Source organism: Oxyura jamaicensis, chromosome 15 (assembly GCF_011077185.1).
Source record: "Oxyura jamaicensis isolate SHBP4307 breed ruddy duck chromosome 15, BPBGC_Ojam_1.0, whole genome shotgun sequence".
Classification (NCBI taxonomy): Eukaryota; Metazoa; Chordata; class Aves; order Anseriformes; family Anatidae; genus Oxyura; species Oxyura jamaicensis.
In genome coordinates, this window is record NC_048907.1 from 6,440,796 (window position 1) to 6,450,323 (window position 9,528).

The 9,528-nt window shown below is 43.6% G+C and overlaps 1 long non-coding RNA gene across 1 annotated transcript; it reads left to right on the plus strand.

The window, feature by feature from the left end:
* Window positions 1-4,135: 4,135 nt before the first annotated feature.
* Window positions 4,136-9,528, plus strand: LOC118174971. The gene is made up of 3 exons (XR_004754834.1): window positions 4,136-4,244; window positions 6,962-7,116; window positions 9,242-9,528. It is a non-coding gene; the product is annotated as an uncharacterized LOC118174971 (long non-coding RNA).

Consider the following 9,528-nt stretch of genomic DNA (forward strand, 5'->3'; position numbering starts at 1 on the left):
TATGCCATTCGTAAAATTACTCTTTCTGTGGTGTTTCCGAGATACTGCCCGCTGCAGCTCTGTTAGAGAGCTGAGTGCTGTCTTCATGAAACACATTGCTTCATACCCTCTCCTTACCTCATTTTCTTTCCCAGATAGAGTATGCTGTGATTAGTGTGGTAGAGTATAAATTCTGTTTGGTTGCTAAGTATGCAATCAGTAAATTACTAATTAACCGTAGGAATTCATCATCCTTCTACTGTGCAGATTTTTAGAGAAAGCTACCAGTTCTCTAAGGCAATAAAAATAACCTTAGAGCAAGATAGGAAACAGCAACCTGCACCTCAGGTCGGTTTAAACTGCTTATGTGGGAACATTTTGGCTAATGGGGATGGTGCCACAGGAGAAGCGTTCTGCCATAGGAGAAGCATTTCACTACCCTTGAGTTCTTCAGAGGAAAGGAAGGTTGTTCTTATTATCTTTGGCTAATTGGAGTTGATGCATTCACTGTAACAGATATATTGATAATCTGAATATCTATGGAGCACAGTGATTGGTTACTAGCTGAGTAACACAAGTTTTTTCAAGCACAGTCATTTTTTTCAGGTGTTACCTTTTGGTATTCACAGCTCCTGTTGTGGTATCGTGATACCATTTTGGTTTCTTTGCCCACCTGCCTTAAGCATTCTAAGCAGCAGAGGGAATGTTCCTATTCCATTCAGGTTTTGGGAACATTTGTGTTAAAACTGGTGAAATATGTGGCATTTCATTAACATCTTTACAAACACTCCAGAACAGGTAGTATTTGAGGGGTTGCAGGGTGAGGTGCTCTGTTTTTTTGTTGGTGGTGGGTTGGTTTGTTTGTTTGTTTTGTTTTTTTTACCACACACACACACACACTTTTGTTTTCTACAACAGCCACAGAAACTGGAGTTAAAAAAAAAATAGATCAGGATATCATCATGCTAAAAAAGCCCCTTTTGTAATTTGCCAATGTCTAAGAAATACCAAGGAAAAATAAGCTGCAGTGTTGGATCCCTTGGTTAAGGGTCCCTTGCAGAGAAGAGGGGGTACAGGCAAATGCAGCTCCAAGGAGTCATTCCAGCCATCTTGCAAAAGGTATGGGCACTTCAGAACTGTATCTCCACACAACTTCCCATCCTAAAGAAGATGAAAAGAGGAACACAGTGAGACAAAATTACCCATTTCTGGTCGCATTTATGTTGGGGTAATTATTTTCATCAGAGACATTGCCATTTTACAGTGAGATTGGGATCAAGCCCAATATTTTGAAGCTTAGCTTTAGTTTTTAAAGTCTGCAAATGTATGCTGTTGCAGGCACATGATAAATAGTTCTGAAATCAATATGGAAAGCTATTAAAAATGTGGTTTTGTCTCTATGTCTAGTATGGTACATTAAGATGCATGTATCATTCTACATTCTTCCTTTCTCTCTATGTATATGTGTGTGTATGGGTGGAAATTTTGAAAGTACTCAACATTGGTCAAACTGTCCCCAATGGAAAATATAACATTGACCTCAAATAGCATCACATTTTATGTCAACGATGAGTGATTTTTAAAATACTACCCTTAAGTATATATTTAAAGAGGAATTGCTAGAGTGAGACTAAGTTCCCTGATCCTAAAGTTCTGTCTGAGAAATGGTGATGAGAGGGAAAAAAGGTAGATAGAGCCCCCTGTTTCATTCGTCCCAGATCAGTACTGTTTTGGCATTTCTATTGTGATTTCCCACCAGGGACTTTTTGTAATCTGAAGACCTATTCAAGCAAGAAAGTGAGCTGGCAATGACTATTTTACGTCTTTCATGTTATTGAATGCATCAAGAAACGAATAGCTGGCTGCACCAGGCTCTCAAAACAACAGGGAAAAAAATCTTCACATTGGCTAGCTGCTAAAGACAACTTTTGGTAAGCACTGAAGTCAAACAAACAACTTTTATGAGTGAGAAGATCCATCTGCTATCACTAATCTTATAGATTGTTCTGTTCTCTGATACTTCAGTATTTTAAATAACATCTAATGGGCCAGAACGTAAGAAGCAATCAATGTTTTTCAACCTCCACAGTCATCAGCTGCAGGTATATGCTATCCTAGCACAGTAGGCTTGGAGCCAGAGCCTTGGCTCATTTAAATCAATGTCAGCAATTTACAATAGGCTCAGAACGTGGCCCCATACCCTTCTAAGAGAAAAGAAAATTCTTGGCCAGCAAATAGTCTTGGTCTGTTCTAAAAAAGATGCTTCATTGATACCACCGGGAGGCAGAGCCACAAGACAAACATCGTTACGCTACTGCAAAGGTTAGATGTAAGATTGCTCTGACTCCTTAAAACCTGAGCCCCCTCACTCTGGAGTTCATCAGACCTTAGGAGAAAGGTGACTCCGCTCTGTCTAACAGAGCAAAAAGGAACTAGCAAAGAAAATGAAGCCAATACTTCATCCGTGCTCATTCCTCTATACTCTGCAGCGCTTGGCTCTTTGTTGGGAATCCAGATAATCCCGATGGGCTGCAGGGTTCAGAGCCCCGCTTGCTGAGCCATGCGGTCCCACAGGCAGCATCGATCTCAAGTAGCTCTGCCAACACGCGGCCGCGTACCTGGCTGTGCCGAGTGCCTGGCAGTCTGTCGCTCCCAGCCGCGGTGGCAGCTGCAGCTGTTACCAATCTTGGCTTCAGACTCGTGGTGGCCAGGAGAGTACGTGGTTGGCCTGAGAGCCTGACGGTCTGTCTCTGCCTCTCTCTCTTTCATTTTGTTGGCTCCATATATTATATCAAATATCTTTAAAGAGCACAATTTGAATGATGGAGCTTATAATTCCATCTCGGGAGTTCTGATGACTCGAGCTTGGTTCTTGTGGTATATGATGTCACCGGGACCCATCGATGGAGTCGTAGCCCCATAATTCACCGTTGCCCTGTTATTTATTCTGTGCAATAAATGGCTGCAGTTTAATCACCAGAGTAAATTGCTGAAGCATCTTTGTGGAAACTATAATGTTACTGTAGCAGTATCTGTGGCAACAGGGATTCAGTAGTGGTGGCTAATGCAGACAGACCAGGAGCGCTGTTAGCCCCGTGCACACAGCAGGCAAGGCGTGTGTACCGGCCTCAGGGGGATGAGAACCTGAGGGCCAGATCTGGACGTACCGTTATAGGAGAAAAATCCATTAACTGCTGGACAGGTACGCGACTGGCTGTCGTGTGGAGTCTGTGAAATTAGGATGTGGATCTAGACTTCACCTGCCTTTACAGAAATGCTGCTGTGATTTATGGAAAAAGATTTTCTGGAAAAGCATTTGACTTTGTAGAGATGTTAAGCAAAAATCCACACCTGTGTATACTTGAAACAAATGATTCTGAACTTCCTACACCTAAGGTTTGAATTCAGTTGTACAATGGGCAAGAGAAGCAGATGTGTTATTTTAGCTGATCTTTCTCAACTCTTTTGCCCTTTGCCTCCTTGAAAGGCCTCATAGGAGCTAGAGTTTTAGTCTTGCTGGGGCATAATGTTCCTTAAGCTAAAAACAAAACACATCTTTCTTTTTGGCAAAATTCTTTTTTGCCAAACTATTTAATGTTATCCAAAGATGTTTAGTGGCTGTGGATATGCAGTTGGCATTTTAATTAGTATATGTCTGTGATGCAGTTGTCATAATAGAACATTCTATTATTTTTATTATTTGTTGTTTCTTCCTGAAGTCATATTTATGACTTCAAAGGTTTTGCTTTCCAAATCTTAACTTTCTATTCAAGCCTCAGATTTTCTGGGTTTTCTTCTTTTTAAAAAAAAAAAAAAAATCATGTAAGCTATAGACTTTTCATCTTTCTTTCCATCTTTCCCCACTGCTTTACTCCTCCACACTTTCCCAATTTCTGTTTTCATTGATTTTCTCTTTGAGAAAGAAACGAGGAAAAGCATTCTCTATTCATTCTCTTTCAATACTTTCAAATCTTCTTTTCTCATTTCCCTCCCTGAGTAGCCCTAAAGAAGTATTGCGGCGTGTGGTGTCAGTGCCCTGACAATCTGCTGCTTATGGTCAATGTCATTTTACAATGTAACTTTTTTAACTAGGGGTTTATTATTTTCTACAAGGATCCATTGTTTTAAGCCACGCAACCAACATGTGTTTCTTGAGATGTCACTTACCTTTCAAACAAGTAGCAGTTGAGTTTCAGTCGTCAGACTTGGCTGTCTCTGGATTCATACGGTTATTCTGTTCTGGTAACCTGATCCAGCACAACAGGGTAAGAACAGAAAGAAAAGCCTTAATTTAGGGAGGGCCTCAGTTCTAACCATGTAGTTGCTTAGACTTTGTCTTTATCATGAATCATTTTTAATGACAGTTTAAGAGAAAAGAGTTGAAAAGCAAATCTTACCTTTCTCATCACTGACAGCATTTCATAACTTTAATCAGACCTTTTTCTGGCAGAGCTTTATACAATGGGTATTATGCAAATAAATGGCTAAACTGAAGGGCTGTCCAGCAGCAGAGCAAAGTGCCTCTTCTTTCCTAACACAAGACACATCTTTACAGCAGGGATTTCAGAGCTATTTTAAAGCACTTTTTCTATTTGTAGATTCCTAAAAGTTGTCTAAGGAGCCCCTCACAGGACACTTGCATTTCTTGGTCACCTTTCGCAGGGGCTGTAGAAGTTCTCCAGGAGCCTCCTTTGTCTGTGTGGACCAAAGGGCGAGGAACATAAAGGTTGCTGACCAAAGCCCTCATGGACTTTAATGCAGGCAGAGCATTGCTCCTTCCTCCAGTGTGTCAGAATCTGGAGAGTCAGTGGGTTTTGGGTCTCAGGTTGGTCTTTTTCTTCTTTTGTGTTTGTGGCCTGCCAGATCTTTGAGTTGCCATATTCTCAGTGTTTGTACTTGCTGTGGGAAGACCCTTTGTCAGGCTGAAGACTTTCAGTGCTGCTGTGAAACCAAAAAAATACATTTCTTGAACCCTAAGGGAGCAGCGAGAGGCCCTACAAAGCATGCTCCCCACATCACCATGAACTTGGCTTCAGTTTTTCTTGTGTTTCCTTTGTGACCTCCAACTTTTTCTGGTTTGGAGACAAGTTTCCATCTAGGTTGACTACATACTATGTTCCTTCTGACACATGTTGACAAATTCAGTTTGATTTTTCCCTGCAGGTCTTTCTAGACTTAATTTTGTCGTTGTGGAAGGTCATCAAAAGGGTAGTGCTATTTAAAGGCCGAATTGTGTCACATTTACTCATGGGGCCAGTACTCGCCCCCTTGAAGACGTCCATTCATCTACATGGAATTGCACATGGAGTAAATGGCATCTGTTGTAAGCAAAGGCTCAGGAGCCTGCCTTACTCATCTCAGGGGGACTACTTCGGAAGTAGAAGTCAAGTCCTTGTCCACACCATTGATTTTACAGCCCCTCTTGTTACAAGGGGCCTTCTGGCCCCCTCTAGTGACTGGCCACATGGAGGTTTAGGAGTGAGACACAGCCTTTCAGCAAACGAAGCAGCCATTTTCACTCCAGCAACATATGGCTTAAAATTTAGAAGTGCTATTTAAAATCCTGACCTACTGAGTTTGTTCCCATTGCTCGCAACCTGCTCAGGAGCACCATGGAACTGACTTGCTGGGACTTCCAACAATCAGAAACTGTTCAAAGGGATTAAGGGTGGAACAGTCCATACTGATCTTAACGTGGTGGCGTGGCCCCAGTTATGTTCCCATAAGCCCAGAGGTTCATGTCCGTTACGGGAAGCTTGGTGGTTTTGGTGTTATAGCTGCATTACCCAAAGAAACAGCCATGAATTGAAGGGGGTATCAAGAAGGACCATCTGCTGTTGAGTTACAATGAAACGTGGAATGAGAGTGAGTTGATTTTGAAAAGGCATTTTCAGAAGCTTTCTTCTTCTTTTTGTACTACTGGAGCTGCAAAATGGAATCTTATTTTAAATATGAATCTGAAATTTTATCCTTCTTTATCGGCTGTGGGTACTTAAGAGGCAGATCACATTAATCACATGCCTGCTTCCTTGGGAGAGTGTGCAAGCAATTTTTCTAGCAGGTTTTCTACTACTCGGCTAATGGGGAACAGTTCAAATTATTTATTCCAAGAAGCTGGAGCAAGGTTGACAGCCTGAGGGTACACCTAAAAGTACCATAACGCTTTTGGCTTTAGATGTTCTGAGCCCCTTTAGAAACAACTGCCTTGATCTTTTAGTGCCCTGGTAAATCATTTATTCTGGTCACCTAACTATGAGTCTCCCCTCACACGTCCTATCAGATGAAATGAGCTCGATAGACAGCTCCCTGGCTTGTGTACATAGCTCGCTGCTCATAACCCAGCAGATGAACTGCAACAACCCAGAACTTCAGAAGGGCTTCCGGGACTGCCTGGTAACCTTCCTCCGTCAGGGGCAGCCTCAGCCAAATCTGAGCTGAAATTCAAATTCCTCTGACACAGACGGTGGCTGGAGCTGGAGGTTTTGGAAGGGGTTTTTCCCTTTCACGTTACTGCGCGTCGCAGGCTGCAGCAGGATGTGTGCTGTTGAACACGCTGCGATCCCCTCTGCTTCTCCCTCCTCCCGCAGTGTGCCTTTCTGCTCCTCGGCTGTCTGTTTCAATTCTCCTTCCCCTCGTCCTGACCAGGGTCCCCCAGGTTACCCAGTGATTCATCTCTTTGGAATTTGGGAGTGCTGCTTCTCTGCTCCTACCCAGGTTGGCAAGAGGGTTAGTAAAGCATTAGAGATTAACCAGCAGCTCCTTTGGTGAATATTTAGGCTGAGAGCACTTGTTGCCACACATCATTTTACACATGTATTCTGACACCACTCTTTAATACCACACCTCACATTTCTCTTTAAGCATGGTTTTGAACAACTCTTCCAACTGTGATCATACTAGAGGATCCCTGACACTGGTAATGTACATGAGGATTGATTTCAAGTGGATATGTGTTTGGATTGTCCTGTTTCTATTTCCGAAGTCCTCCCAAGGAAGCTCGCTTGCTCTTCTCACCCCATCGCCTCCGATGGGACCGAGTCATTGCATTCAAAGTGCACACAGTGACACCTCCGAGAGACTTGGGCTGTTCTCTTGTCTCACTTCTGCTCTCTCCCAGGCTGAATGCACGCCCTGGAGGTATGTGGTTTGTCTCAAGATATAAGACTTCCCTCCTCAAAAACTACATTACTTCTACAAGCCACAACGGTCTGGCAAGAAGGAGAAGGATGCTCTGTTAGTGCAGCTTTCCACAGAGATCTTTTCTGTAAACTCCATGCAGCCGTAAACGTGCTCTCACTCTCCTGAGCTCACGTGCGTGCACATACGCACATGCCCTCATGCAGCAATTTCAGTGATGTTAAAGTACACAGACGCACGTGCTTACACATGCACAAATACTTCGTTGTATTCATGGATAAATACGGGCAGAAATTCTCTTATCTGTGCACACAGTCACACTCATGGAAACCCCAACCACCAGCATGTGCTGCTGTGCACGTCAATGCCACCAGTATGCACGCTCCCTCTCTCTCACAAGCATGCTTGTGAGGACGCAAGCACATTTATGCACCTTGCAAAGAAGTTGCAGAATTTGGAGGGAGGGATGAATAAATCAGGTCTGAAGGGACCTCTTAAGATTTAGTCCAACTTCCTCATCCAAACCAGCTCAGAGCTTTGTCAGATGTTTAAAAACCTCCTGGGTTAGAGTTTTGATAATGTGATTTTCTGTCCTTATATCCAGGCAAAACCTTCACTCCTTCAATTTATGACTTTTATTATGAAATTAATTTATGTCTTTTGCTCCCCTGCAACACACACGAGCAAAGAGCCTGCATCTATCTTCTCAATAGCATTGTAGGTATCAGAAGACTCTTATTAGGAGTCCCCTGAGCCTTCTGCAGCTTGGACAAACTCCCTCCTCTCAACTTCCCTTTATAGAGCCCATGCTCCAGCCCCCTCACCATCTCGGTGGCTCTCTGCTCATCAGCATCTTCCTTCTTCTTGTGGACCTACAGCTGGATACAGAGATATTTACAGAGGAATAGTCATTTCCCTTGACCTACTGGCTGTGCTGTGCTGTTACAGTGCAGGATGCTGTTAGCTTCCGTTGCTGCCAGGTACCTGTCAGCTGGGTATCCACATGCTCTTGGCTGGAATTGGACTGATAACAAAATAGTAAATACAAAAGCCAAACAGTGTGCTTTGCTTCTTAGCAGTCTGTGCTGAAACCGAATGGATCTGAGACCTCAAAGAGTTCTGTGACCCTATTCAGGAGGTCACAGTACTTGATCCAGCTAGGGGGGGACAGTGTGGGTAGGATGACCTACAAGATCTATTTCATAACTGCATGATCATGACCTTTCTGGCCTTGATGATCCACTGAACATTTTACCTTCCTCTTGTTTGGTGGGAATCAGCCACTTGAAATCTCTTCTTCCAGTCCTGTCCTTGTGGTGGCCGGTATCTGCACTGGTCACAAGGCCCCGTCCAAGTCTCATCTTTCAGAAGGAATATGGGAGGGACACCCATCATCACTGGCTCTGCTGAACAGCACTAAGACAAAGGATGGGCTCGCCGTGCTCTTACAGTACCAGTGCTTCTGCACTGACACAGCCTCCAGAGCAGGAAATAGCTGTTCCTCCGAGAAGTGGCTCAGTGTGATTCATCCACGTCACCTACAGATCACAGGTTTAAAACCTTGCGGTACTTAATGCGTGGAAGAACTCCAGACTCTGCAGACTCCTACCTATCTGTTATCCTGGAAGGCACGCACTGACGGGAAAGGGGTATTGTTTTAGCTTTTCAGACCCCGGTTAGGAGAATCCCTGTTGACACTTTTCAGCTTCATGCAGAGGGGAATGCTGAACAGAAGCACTCAGGTGAGTGGGAAAATGAAATAAACAAGTGCAAAACTTCATTTTAACAAAAAAGTCCAAAGGAAACTGACTTTTTTTAAAGCTTTTTCACATTTTTGCAGTCAGAGGTCAAATTCTGCAAATGCTGGGTGTTTACCCCAATCTGGATAATACAAAGCTGTGGTGGCTAACGTGTTAGGCTAAAAATTCACCCAACATCATGTTCTGTTCTGTTTCTGATGATGATTTCATGCAGCACTAACTGATAAAAAGAGAGCACCTGCAAGGTGGACGTTAGTGATGTGCCTTTGTGACTATCACATTCAGTTTGGCTTCAAGCTGGGAGGAGGTCTGGAGCAGGGGGTAGGTTTTGGTGTTTCTGAGGGGGATTCTTTCTCGTTTTTCAGATGGGGATCAGGATAGTGGCTGGAGACCAGGCCACTCCTCTTAGCCAGCTATTCCTGATTCTTTTTCTTTGGCCATGAGTCAGCCTGCTTGGGAGATGAGCTTCCCCTGGGACTCTCCAGTGCTGCTGAAGAAGCTCAAGGTTTAAGACTTTTGTCTGCACGACAAGCGTGTAAAGCACAGGAATGCTGTCGCCACGTGTAAGATACGTACAGCAGGATGAAGTGGCTTTGAAGTGGCCACCAGTGTGTAAGAGTACATGGAATATTGGTGGTTAACCAGGGGTTCA